The 12,355-nt window shown below is 49.0% G+C and overlaps 2 pseudogenes; both read right to left on the reverse strand.

Annotated features, from left to right (window-relative positions):
• Positions 1–3,986: 3,986 nt before the first annotated feature.
• Positions 3,987–6,485, reverse strand: LOC149361134 (uncharacterized; annotated as a pseudogene).
• Positions 6,486–10,789: 4,304 nt separating this feature from the next.
• On the reverse strand, positions 10,790–11,585 carry LOC149361135 (uncharacterized; annotated as a pseudogene).
• Between the last annotated feature and the right edge of the window lie 770 nt (positions 11,586–12,355).

The following is a 12,355-nucleotide window of genomic DNA, read 5'->3' on the forward strand; positions in this document are numbered from 1 at the left end:
CTCACGGGTACCCGGCACACTCCACCAGACTGTAGCGTACTTGTTGACGAAGACAGACAAGGCCAGGCAAGCTGGGCAGCAAAGGCGACAGATACCTCATGGCGCGAGCCCTACTTCGTCGTCGTCAGCTATGCGCCACTTGGCAATACTAGGTGGCAGTATGCTTCCCCGTTTGCAGCCTTTCGCATGAAAAGATGAGGTGACATTTAGCGTTTCTGAGTTTTGTATTGTCTTTCGGAAGACGGAAAAGTTTCTGCCTGATTTTGAAAATACAGTGGCCCTTTCTCGAGACACACACTCTGAAAGCTGTCAGTAATAACGTCCGGCCACTTAGCAGGGTCACTTAGGAGACTCTTGCAACCTACCGTCCTCCTCCCGAGGCACATTATGTGTGTGGGAACACGATGATTTGAAGCTGAACTAACAAGAAACAACTGAGTCGGTTCTTGGAGTGTTGTTTGCTGGTGCTCATCAGTAGAAGGAGGCTCATCGGAGAGGTTTGGCGCCTGCCGATCAGCAGTAAGGAGAAATTGAGCGTGGCGGAACGGACACCTGGAGCTCCATGGCAGGGGCCAGGTTGAGTAGCATCGACGTTGCTGACTCAAAAACAGGACAGGGCTCGGTTAGCGTCAGTTGCCTGGAAATATGGACGAGCGAGGTTGGAACTGTTTTCTCGGGATCCAGACAACCAAGATGAGTGAAATCTTGCTTCCTGCCAGGAAAGTGTAGTGATGGAGTTGGCAAGTCCTTCTGTCAGAAGCACTGTCGGTACTTTGATACAGACTCCGGGTAGTGCAGTGAAAGCGTTCATGATGTGCTTGCCTGGGCCAAACAACAAACCTGCCAGGAGAAGCTTTTGAATCCTTTTTTTTTGTAAGGAAGCTCATAATTTGGGCAAACAGGGGCCGAACCCGAAAACTACTGCTTTCAGAAAGAGGTACCCCGTCTGTATTGAATTTATTGAGGTTTTCTGTGGGCAATGCGGTCTCTGATATTGATGATATGATATGAAGTGTGATCTTTCACACTTTTGAGCTGACTAGTTTTTAGCATGTCACATATCTGATTCCATATCCATCACAAAAAGTCATACTGACTTCTTCGACAGTTCACTAGAGTCATGCTGTATGTCACATTTGTTGCACACCTGTGCCACTTCTGATGTTCCAGTGTAGTTCGAGCATATGCTGCAGTAGAAGTACTACTTTGGTTTTCATCACTACCACTTAAATGTTTGTATTGTAATGCAGGCAGAAGTATGCCTCGTGGTGGGTGGGACTCTAGCAGGCTTCCGGCTGCTGCTTTTGTAAAGTCGTGCCATTGGCTGTGCCCCATGATGGCTTAGGTTCACAGTTAGCAAGTACTTGTACTGCAGATTATGGGGTCACTCCGCGTCCAGCCGGCCAGGAAGGCGAGCTTCTGTGCCGGCTACACGCAGGCATTTACTCGTACGCGACTCGTGTCCCCAACCCGTGGCGCAGAGTCACAGCCACGGCGGGTTCAAACGAAATAGGCAACGACAGAGTACGCTAGGGAACAGTTTATTAACCTAACACAAGGCAAAGCACACTGTGGAAGAATGTTCTATCCGATAAAATAAGGTTCAGTAGCTCATCAAGTCGTCATCGACTGGCGTTGGGTCGTCCGAGGGTTGCGGGCAGGATGGGGTCCGTCGGGGGCAGTTCGGCAGTAGCACCGTGGCAAGAGAGGCCTTCCAGCCGCGAGCTCCTCCTTTTTTAACCCCTCCGACATTGCCCCTCCCTTGGGGCAATCGGTGGCACTCAAGGTACGACATACCCCTTACCTAAGACGCCAGTAAGTAGCCGTGACGTCACGTCCGAGTTGGGAACGAGGAGAGTGGCTGGGTGCCTCCTCTCCCCATGCCCGGCGGCGTGCGCGCCTGTCTCGTGACTTGGCGCAGGGGCGGTGAGGATACCTGTGTATCCCACAACATTCGTGGTGAGGTACCTTTCAGGTGACAGCGTACTTTGCAGCATTGCATACTTCTCAAGAGCAGTAGAAAGCCGCCTCCTTGCTGTGCAGCATACGGCTCTCATTCTTTCAGGAAAGCAATGAATTCATTCAAAAACTCTGCACCGCTTGGTTCAGCACGAAGACCTTTTGTTGAAATTTTAGATCACGTGATAAAAATGAGTTTTTTTTTTCTATTAGCATTAAGAACCGCTCTGTTGGTTTAGTATTTTGGGGGTTATTCTTTTCCAAATGATCCTGTTTACCCTTTACTGCATGATTTTTTGTTTCATCATAAAATTATTTCAGGAGACGCAGGCAGCCGAAAGAATCACCATGTGCACATGGAAAATTGGTTAAATGGTTTTTATTGTCACAAAAATGGTATGTTGCACATTTGCAACAGCATGTAGATAAAAAACACATTACAAAAATGAACATCGCGCTGGGTGAGAATGATGAGTATTGAATCAGTCGCAACAAAAGCGTTATTTCGCCGTATGGGACAAGAGAAAACAATTGTTCTTGTTCGTCGAGCGGAGATGAGTACCACACTTCGAGCAGTAGCTCATACAGATTCCTGTCCACTTGGGAAACTTGCAGTGCTGCCTCTTCTGGCTCCAAAGGACCCAGTGACCGACCTGAAAATAGAAATGCAATTATTAGCATTCGAAGAAAGCATGATGATTCATAAATTATACTTCATCTAGCCTGACATCCTGTGTTGGAGTGGGTGCTGTTGGGCCCCTTTTCTTCTTTATTTCAACGGCTTGTTCCTTCGGATAGATGTGATGATCCTCAGAGTAAGTTCGTTTCCTAGAGTATGCTTTTTTTTGTTGTGAAAACATGAAAAACAATGAACTTGTTCTTGATATAGAATTAGCATAAAAAATGAAAACACACCTAATAAGTAAGCTGCAAGCCTCTGTATTTAGATTTCAGAAGGAAGCATTGTTTCTCAGATATTTAGTTTTGCGGCACAAAAGAACGTAAAGTTATATCCGTGCGGTTGCCAGAAGACAGCCCGGTTGTACTGCAACCGTACGAAAAATTTCTCGTATTATAAAAAAAAAAAACGTGCTCAGCTGGTTCAGGATAAGCCTTCTCGAGTATTTGCGTGAGAGACAAGTATTCAAAACTAAACATTTTGGCAGATTTGCCAGTCAGGTTGGGTTTGAAGACTTATAATAAGTTCTAACACATCTCCAACCTAAAGCTGTAATTTGAAACCCAAAGTTTTGGATGGCCCGGCTCCATCTTCAGGGGTGACTGGGGGCAGTAGCTAGCGTCTTTAAGTGTGCATGGGGAGAGATCCAAAGCTGTGATGCGAAAGGCATAGGGGAAGGGAGTAGGGGGGGCAGTCAGTGGCGACTGTTCTTCTTTGGGCTGCAGAGCGAAGTCCCTGCTCAGGGATTTCGCTCTGCAGCCCAAAGAAGAACAGTCGCCACTGACTCCCTCCCCACAGTCCGACGTGACTCACAGCCCTACGTGACTCACAGCCTTAAGGGGGAAGACTGCTTCTGTAGAAAATATTTGTATTTCTCCACCAAACTTCATGAAATGTCATGTTCTTCACTAGCTCCTCATGCTGATTTCAAAAATGTGATTACTTTTTCATAGGTTAATTAATTAGTTCTCAAGGTATAATTAATTAACCCCCTATTGTTCACCAGAACAATATAGAGAAAAGTAAAACATAAAAGCTCAAAAATGGGTCATTGTTAGACTTCGGAAAGAAAATGAAACGCAATGTTGGAGCCAGTTTTCTAATTTTAGCGTCATTAGTGATGTCACAGCACAGTGAAATTCATGTAGCAATCTGTGACACATGCAGTTAAGAACTAGATCAATAAAAAAATTTCTGGGCTTTAATTGAAAAAACTGCTCCCAACATTGCATGCTCAGATCATCTAGCCACGTGCTGAAAAAAGAATTATGGTTCTCTCAGCTATAGATGCTGAGATACGCCACTTAGAAACTTGCTCAGAGTCCAAAATTTGCATTCTGACAAAAATGAGAAAAACAAACAGGGTGCTGTTTATTGAAGGAAAATTCAGTGTTATCCATCCAGTGGCCTTGGGAAATTGCTAATAGCCTCCCGGAATGTAGGCTGCTTGCTTACTAGCATTGAAGTGGCGCTTTTTCAGCGTGCGCTGCATATTTTCTGCTGCTGACTTGTGCTTCTGTGCACATTCAGCTTTCCTTTGCTTGTCTTTCTCCTGCATGCGCTTGGTTGCCTGGGGTCTGGAGGTCAGGTTCAGCTCTTTCAGAATGCATGCAGCAGTTCTTTCGCCTGCATTAAACTTCTTCACAGCCTCAGCCACAGTGGCCTGAACGGTGAAGAGTGAGGCATGGCGCTCCTTTCGGGCAAGTGTCCATATCGTCGAGTGTAGGGATTCATTATTGTTCTGAGTTTTGCCTCGTTGGATGCGCTCAGGAAGCCTCTTGTTAGAAAGTCTTTCATACACAGGCAGCAAAGCATCACAGACTTGAGAAGGCAGGTTGTGTCGGTGATGCGGCATGGTCTTGCTTTGGGCCTCTGCAGCATTCTGCTTGCACCAAGACTCTGGGCCTGTTGGACAGAAGCTGTGGTTGGCCGTGACATCATTAGATGTGATATGATGATAGGTGGCCATCACAGCCTCCACGTCGCCATTGTGCGACTTCAGAGCCCATGCGTAGTACGAGCTCAATTTAGAAATCAGGTCTGCCGTAAGCTTTCCTTTCCCACCAAGGGATTCTCCACCAGAACCTCTCTGTTTTGCGACCACATTGCGCAGAGCGGTTCCCATGCGCTTCTGCACATGATGTATGCAGTCTTCCTTTGTAATGTCAATGTAGCCATACACTTCTGCTTCTTGCAAAGCAAGGAAAGTGCGGCTGTCCCTGTCGGACAGTATGGTAGTGTAGCGGAGCTTGTGCTGTTGTAGGGACCGCTTGAATAGGATGAGTGCAGCCTCTACCTCCCATTTCGCCAGCCTTCGTGTTGGTATTCTTCTGGCAAATGTGGCTTGCTTTTCAAGCTGAGCACGTGGGGTCATCATCTTGCGGTCCCCGTTTGCACGCGGCGCAAAAATTACTGAAGTCTAGTGTTTGACAGAAACCCGTCTGGTCGGGATGATACATGATGAAATTAGAAGGCGCCGACCAAAAGAAAAGAAGAGATGATGTTTCGGCTCCCCCACGGGAGCCTTGTTCACAATGAGGCAGAACGTAGCTGCATTGTCCATTTTATACACGGCGCAAGAGCGAACCCAGTATGCGCTGTCGTTTGAATAATCAGCGATTCCAGATAGAGGCGTGATATCTTGTCCTTTTCTTTTTCGATCACACGTGCCTCTGCCCAGTCTATGTTGTGTTTGGCGGATACTGAGTGCTCGGCAAGCGCATTTTCATCTGCGCGCTGGTTTTTGACGTCACTCTTGTGATCACACAGTCTCCGCTCAAAGTCACCCGACTCGCCAATGTACACAGACGGGCAGTCCGCACATGGGATCGAATAAATAACACCTGAGAACTTTTCCTTCTTCAGCTTGTCTTTTCTTTTGGTCGGCACCGTCTAATTTCGTCAAAAATTACTGAGCATGACTTAATCGAGCACAAACCCAGTAAAAAGCTCAATAACTGTCCCGATTCCGATGTGCAAGGAATGCCTGTGTGTTATCCACAAGCCATCAAATGAGACTGCGATGTTTCCTGGATTTCAGACACTTAGATCCGAGTACACCTCCTGAATGCATTGCGCGCAGACAGCTGTCATCCTCTGGGCTGCACGGTCCACCGCGGGCGTCAACTTTTCTTTCACATACTATTTCCACGTTTTCATGTGTAAACTGCGATGAGATTTATTCATTGCCGAGAATATATCGTTTAGTGAACCACGCTGATTCCCGGTTGCTTGTATTGTGCATGTGGCGAGTATGTTCACAACGAACGGACTTTTTTTTTGTGTCCGCTGATCACACGCGGCAAACTCCATCCTGAAGAAATGTCGCCGCAATTCACACACAAAAGCGTCAATTTTGCAGCAAGGCCATACTCGTTGGCACATTTCCCAATGTTCACATTACTGCCGCACACTTTGCATTTCACGGACCTAGCAGCGCGTTCACAGATGTCAAACTAACAATATTGAAGGTTGCGTCGTCGAGCGGTGTGGCATCGGTAGTTGCGGCGTCTTCGGTTTCACCCAAGAAAGCTGCCTTGCGCTCCGTTGCAGGAGTCGATGCCATCTGCTGCAGTTTTCCATGCGCTTTCCTTGTAATTGCTTCGATCTCGGAAGGTTGCAGCATCGGGGTATCTTGCCGAACGCAACCGCTGTCCGATGTTTCCGTGTCCGTGGCCGCCGTTCCAATTCGGCCTAACCCTGTCCCCACATCGCAACGCGATTCAAGCGGGGGTATATCCGCGATGCTTGCGGTTTCCGCGGAGCTCTTCTTCTTAAAGTTGTCAATGAGTGACTTCTTCCTCTTCTTTCCGATCTTGTGCGTCGTGCGGAACTTAGTTGCTGACATTGCTCCAAGGAGCACCGACGATGATACACAGACAAGATAGCAACTTGCGGCCGGCCACAGACACGTCTCAAGCAGACGGCGGGAAGCGTGCCAGCCAATCGGATGATATGTTTCAGTCATGTGCCCTGACCAGCGAATAGCAGTGCACGTTGAGACTCTTTTTTGGCGCCGTTTTTTTTCGCAATCAATAAGCGTAAAAGCTCGGGAAAGACGCTAAATTGAATACGAAAGGATGCTCTTTCGAATGAGACAAAGATGGCGGTGGTCACTGCCGGAGAACGATGGCTGCGTGTCGCTGAAACAGCGCAGTTTTCGCGTCAAAATCTGCCTAGAGGTGCACGGATTTACGTTTTTTTTAATTGAATTACAGTCGAAATATTGCCTCTGGAGATTTGGAAATTCACAGACTAGTAGAAAAACAGCTGCAGATTTAAAATCTGTGCCTGAAAAGTCGATTTTTTCGCCCGCAGAAACCGTCTCCCCCCTTAAGGAGGCAGCGAAGCTTTGGGTGACGGCTTCAGCAACGCATCTGACCTGGCACTCTGCGAGTGCGGGTCCCATTGTCACTTGCACTGTCTGTTGAGGTTTCTTGCTTCAAGTTTCTGCAGGTGGTTTTATTTCCGCGACCACAGGGAGAAAAAGTATGTTGGGACAGATAAAGAAGTAGGGACAAGAGACACAAGACCTGGGCCTGGTGTGCGGTTCGGATCACGGTCCAGGTGCAGAGGCGTTGTTTAGAGTCTGGAGAAAAGCACTAACACACTCGGCAGAGGCAGAACTTTGCCTGCAGTGTGCATTGATGCTGTTTGGCCTCTTAGTAATCGCCAGTTTCCTACTCATAGAACAGCAATGCGGTGTGTCATTGGTAGCCCTTGGCCAACATTTGCTTGGCTTCTGTTCCGTTCTCTGCATTGTGACCGTTGGTGTGTGATCAGCACTGCAAGGTTCTCACATGAGTGCAGTGGAATGTTTCGTGGGCACTTTTTGTTCATTAGCTAGGAAATGGGGCCACATATTGCCAATATAGGCTGGGAACACCCATGGTCCTGTTTCAAGCTGATGGGCTTGTTGGTTTCAGAAACTCTGGAATATAGAACCCCAGCTGAATTTGTTTCGTTGATCGAACCTTGCTTACTCTGTGGCTAGGCACACTGCTCAGAACTGTTTACATCCACAAATGGAGGGATTGAGTCAAGGAACTTCAACTGAACAAAATGCTCACAGTTCGCGACATTTCTTTGTGGCCCATGATTGGTGCCATATTTAGGATGGACATCAATGTGCTGGCCCTCGGGCTGCATAGGGACCCCCAAGTAGGCTGCAACATATAGCGTGAAAAAGCATGGCCTATGTTGCGTGTATTAATGAACATAGCTTTCAGTCAGCGTTTGATGACAATGGATGAGTTGTGTCACTGGGCAGCACGCTCTTGTCATCTGCAGTGCATTGAAGTGTTGTCGCTCACAACAGGCATGCCGAGTGAATTATTTAATGCAGTCAGCTAAATTTGCTTACACCGCAGCGGAACATTGCAGAACTCGCACTGCCATTGCTCCCATTGCCAAAACAAAGTATAGGAGGCGTTGGCCAAGAGCGTCCTAAAAGTAATGGTTGGCCATAGGGGCGTGCGGTGGCAGCCGCAGTAGCGACAGACTCCACCCAAGGCCACTGTGGTGAGCCGCCGTGCCGTGACGCTGCAGTAACCACTCACAAAGGGCTCGCGAGAAATGGTGGGCATCTGCTAGGCAGTTCAGTTTTTCTCTTTTGTGTGTTACGCAAGCGTTTCTCAATAGCCTGGAAGGCCGCATTGCTGTCAGCCTCGCTTTGCGGTGCGACGCACATACCTGCGGAGGAGGTCCAGAGCCGCGACGGCTTCTCCAAAAATCGGATCTGCCAACTCCCAGGAATCATGCGGCTCGTCGTCATCGCAGTCAGCGGCTTTACTCACAACCGAGTTTGCAACAATCTCGGCAATGTTTTGACATTCCGACGTCACGACGGCAGCATCCACGGCGACGTAGTCGCCGCATGCGATTCCCGTGGCACCCAGCGCAATGCATAGCCTCAGTTAGCTCTTGATCACGAGTGGCTGCTTACTACTCTTCATCTGCCATGGCAGTTTCCACTTCCAAGCGAAAGCCACACCGCGCATAGCAGAGCTGTGCGGTTGACGCGCTCACTGCAGTCCACGCTGAAGCGACGTTGTGCACAGTGTCAAGCACTGAAATGTTCGTAGGCTGCTAGCCACGCTGCTCCGCGTAGGCTGCGCTGGCTGCCTGTCGAATGCGTTTAGTACATCCAGCTTTTCCTCAAGGGGAAGCATCTTCCGCTGACGCGACGCTATCACGCCATCAAAACACGATAAAGATCGCGGCATCGTGGGGTAAAGTTCAGCGTTCGCGAGGTGGATAGCCATCTAGTGGCGGCCTCTCCAACTCGCGTGCGGCTTCTTGCAGCCAGTTCCGTAGCCAAGCCTGGCCAAGACTAGTCAAAAAATCAAAATGGCGGTTGGCGCGCATTGCCCCGGCGGGTTCGGGGTGCCCGGTTCTGACGTATCATACGGGAACGTTTCATCGGCTACAACGTAACAGCGGGGTTCCCAATACATTGGATCCTATGGAAGCTATGCCGGGACCCGAAAAAAACGACGTAACAGCCGGGAAGACGCAGCATTGAGGAACGTAACAGCGGGGTTCTACTGTATCTGGACAAACAAAGTGCTGCAAAAATCGCACGAAAATTGTCTCCTTTGCCCGACCATTACTGGAAATGCACTGAACTGTTCCAAGGGGGGCCTGTGCAGTGAGATGGCCTGAGCTCTTCTTCAGAAATAATTGCTTCCAAATGGTTAAAGTACTCCTTCACTCGAGATCTTGACAGTGCCTGGACTCTGAGCATTGAAAGTACTTCTGGTGTGCGAATCGATAAAACCGCATCGTTACACCTCAGGAAGGAGGTCAGCCAATCTTTGCCCGCATGAGGCGTCGGTGGGGCAGTTGGAGGTTTCCCGTGGTTCCCGGTAGAGGGATTCACAGGGTGCTCCGGGGCTGGGTCGGCAGCCTTGGCCTTGAGCTTGTCCGGGCGACGCTTGCCACGCCTGCGTCGATTCCGCTTGGATTTACGCCCACGCTCCGCATGGGGGGGGGCTGGATAGCGCGATATTTAGCTGTACACGCAGGGCCCCCCGTGGCATGGGCCCCGCCGCACACTGAGCACTGGCTTGCACTCGTGAGGGGCCCACACCCCCGCAACGTGTGGAGCCTGCTGTCCACACAGGCCACACCGGTCCAGCCCCTGACCAGGGCAGGTATCCACGCGGTGGCCGACCACACTGCAATGTCGGCAGGCTGGAATGGTTCGCTGGTAAGGCCTGACATGCACAAGCTCCGAGTCGTAATGCATGCAACGTGGCTTTTCTGTTCCGGCGAAAGTCAGTCTTCCTTTGTTGGAGCTCCCAAATTTATGCACTTCCACGATGGTGCCGTAGCGCCATTGGAGGCTGGTACGGAGCAAGTCCGTAGTGTCAGTGTTATGGACAGTAACGACACCGTAACAGACGTCCTTGCTGTCTTGGCGTAGGTGCCCCACCAGGGGGACTCGCCCGCCGAGATGCATTAAGTTCATAATCCCCGAGGATGTGATCGGCTAACTCAGGTTTAGCAGTCTGAACAATAATCGGGTTTTGTTCTGTTACCAGTATTGTGGTAAGGTCTGATGCTAGTTGCGTGCCCATAACAGCCGTGAATGCCCGGCCGTAACCGGTCTCCTGAGTGAAATTTTCAGGGTACACTCATGGCATAAACATTTAAATAACTAAAAAGTTTCATGGAGCTACGTACACTGGTACTCAAGTTACAGGAGCATGTCAGAATGGTTCACATAGGTTCCTTATGGCATGCCTGGAGAACTTGCAAAATGTGTTGGCACTTTCAAATTCATTATGAAGATTCCTGAATAGGTTCCGCAGGGCGAGACAAAGCCCTTTTTGTGAATTTCCTTGCTGAAAAGGTTTAGCATAGCATTGAATTTAGTGTTACTAATTAGACGCTTTAGCCTAATTTCGATTGCTTATAATAAATTCCAGACTCAATATCTTGAATAAGTGAGCCCTCATAAATTTACTCAAGCACAGAATAAAAAAAAAACCAGGTGAGAATCTGATTAGCGGTTCCAGAGATACTGCTGGCATAAGCAGCCACACGAGGAAAAAAAATTCATTTAGAGAAAACGGCCGTTGAAGTTTAAAAACAACATTTCCGGGCCTAAAATGACCCCGCCGTGTAGTTTGCTGTTTATTTGCAGACTTTCTTTCTCTGCCACTTCTCAGTCTTTGTTTAACCTCACTTCTCAGCCTTTAGCGTGCGTAGGGCATCTTTTTCCACAGCTCGGTGGATGGCTAGGCGGCCAGGTGTGAGCCCCGCAGACAGAAATTTCTTTGGTGGCCTTTTGGTTTCCAGCATTATACCGCATCACTGCATCATTCAGTGCTGTCTCCACTGCAGTCGGCGATGCATGCTGCTCCTTGGGCATCGGTGACCACCGAACAGAATGAAATGATTCCAATGCATTTTGAGTCTTCGCTCCCAGGCACCGCTGAACAAGAGAAGGCTCGGAGAGGCTCTGATAAACAGGCAGCATAGCCTCAGCCACATAGCCTGGCAGATTGTACCTGTGCCTTGTGGTGGCACCATGAGTCGGGACCCTCTGAGGATAGGTCGTGGCGAGGCTCCGCATCGGTCGATGTGATGTGGTGGTAGGACCCCATGACTGCCTGCTGCATTGCTGCCGCGTCATTTGAGCTATTTCTGAAAGCCCAGCCTTAGTAGTGTGTCAGCTTGTCGATAAGAGCCTTTGTCAGCCTTCCTTTCCCTCCGAACGACTTATCACTCTTTTGCACTAGGTTGCGCAGTGCAGCCACCATCCTTTTTTTTGCACATGATTGAGGCATTCTTCTTTCACAACTGTGACTAGCCCATAAACATTCTCTTTCACAAGGGCAGAGTGGGTGGCACTGTCTCCATCGGACACAATCGTTGTATTACGGAGGTTGTGCTTTGCCAGTGAAGGAGCGAAAAGGATCAAGGCTGCCTCAACCTCCATCCTCCCAGACTTGGCATCCGTGTTATTTTGGCAGGTGTGCTGCTCACGCCAGCTTGAGTACCCGGAGTCTTCAGGTTTGGGTCCTGTTTGACACTCGAGGCACTGGTTTGAGAGGACAACTGCATCCACGATAAGGCCATTGTGATACTCAATCACTGCCCCAACTCCAGTGTGGGACGTGTGTCGACGCTTACGCCAGGTGCCATCATAGACTATAGTAATGTCTCTGGTAAATCCTGGGTCAATTTCCTGATATACCATTTTCACAGCAGCTGCTGATTTAAAATAAAAGCTCTCCTTCCGTTGAGTCTCTGCGCCTCTGAATGTTTTCTTTAGATGTTCCTGGTATGTCTTGTGATGAAGTCCTCTGTGAGAGACATTCATGGCAGCCCAAAAGTCATTGACAGCTGTCTGCCCCTTTCCAATTTGCTTCATAGCCATAATGGCTTGGATGTTCACCTCAAAAGCGTTTCTTTCTTTTTGGCGTGGCGAACTCCAAGAACTAGCAATAATCCCACAATCTGGGCATACCAACTCAAGCTTTGTAGCCAGTCCTAGCTGGGTACCTTGTCGAATTCTCAGTCCATTTGCAAGGCAGCGCTGGCACAAGGTTCTGGAGAGCAGGTGGCCAAACGCACACATTTGCATAAGGCAAAATACCTCTTCTTTGGTAGTAGCAGTGGCAAGTACAGGATCGGGCGGCTTCGCTTGAAATTTTCGTAGCATTGCGGGCGTGGCACCGAGTTTGTGAGTTTGTTTTTCACTGCACT

Source organism: Amblyomma mixtum, chromosome 2 (genome assembly GCF_055824585.1).
Source record: "Amblyomma mixtum isolate Tamu chromosome 2, ASM5582458v1, whole genome shotgun sequence".
Classification (NCBI taxonomy): Eukaryota; Metazoa; Arthropoda; class Arachnida; order Ixodida; family Ixodidae; genus Amblyomma; species Amblyomma mixtum.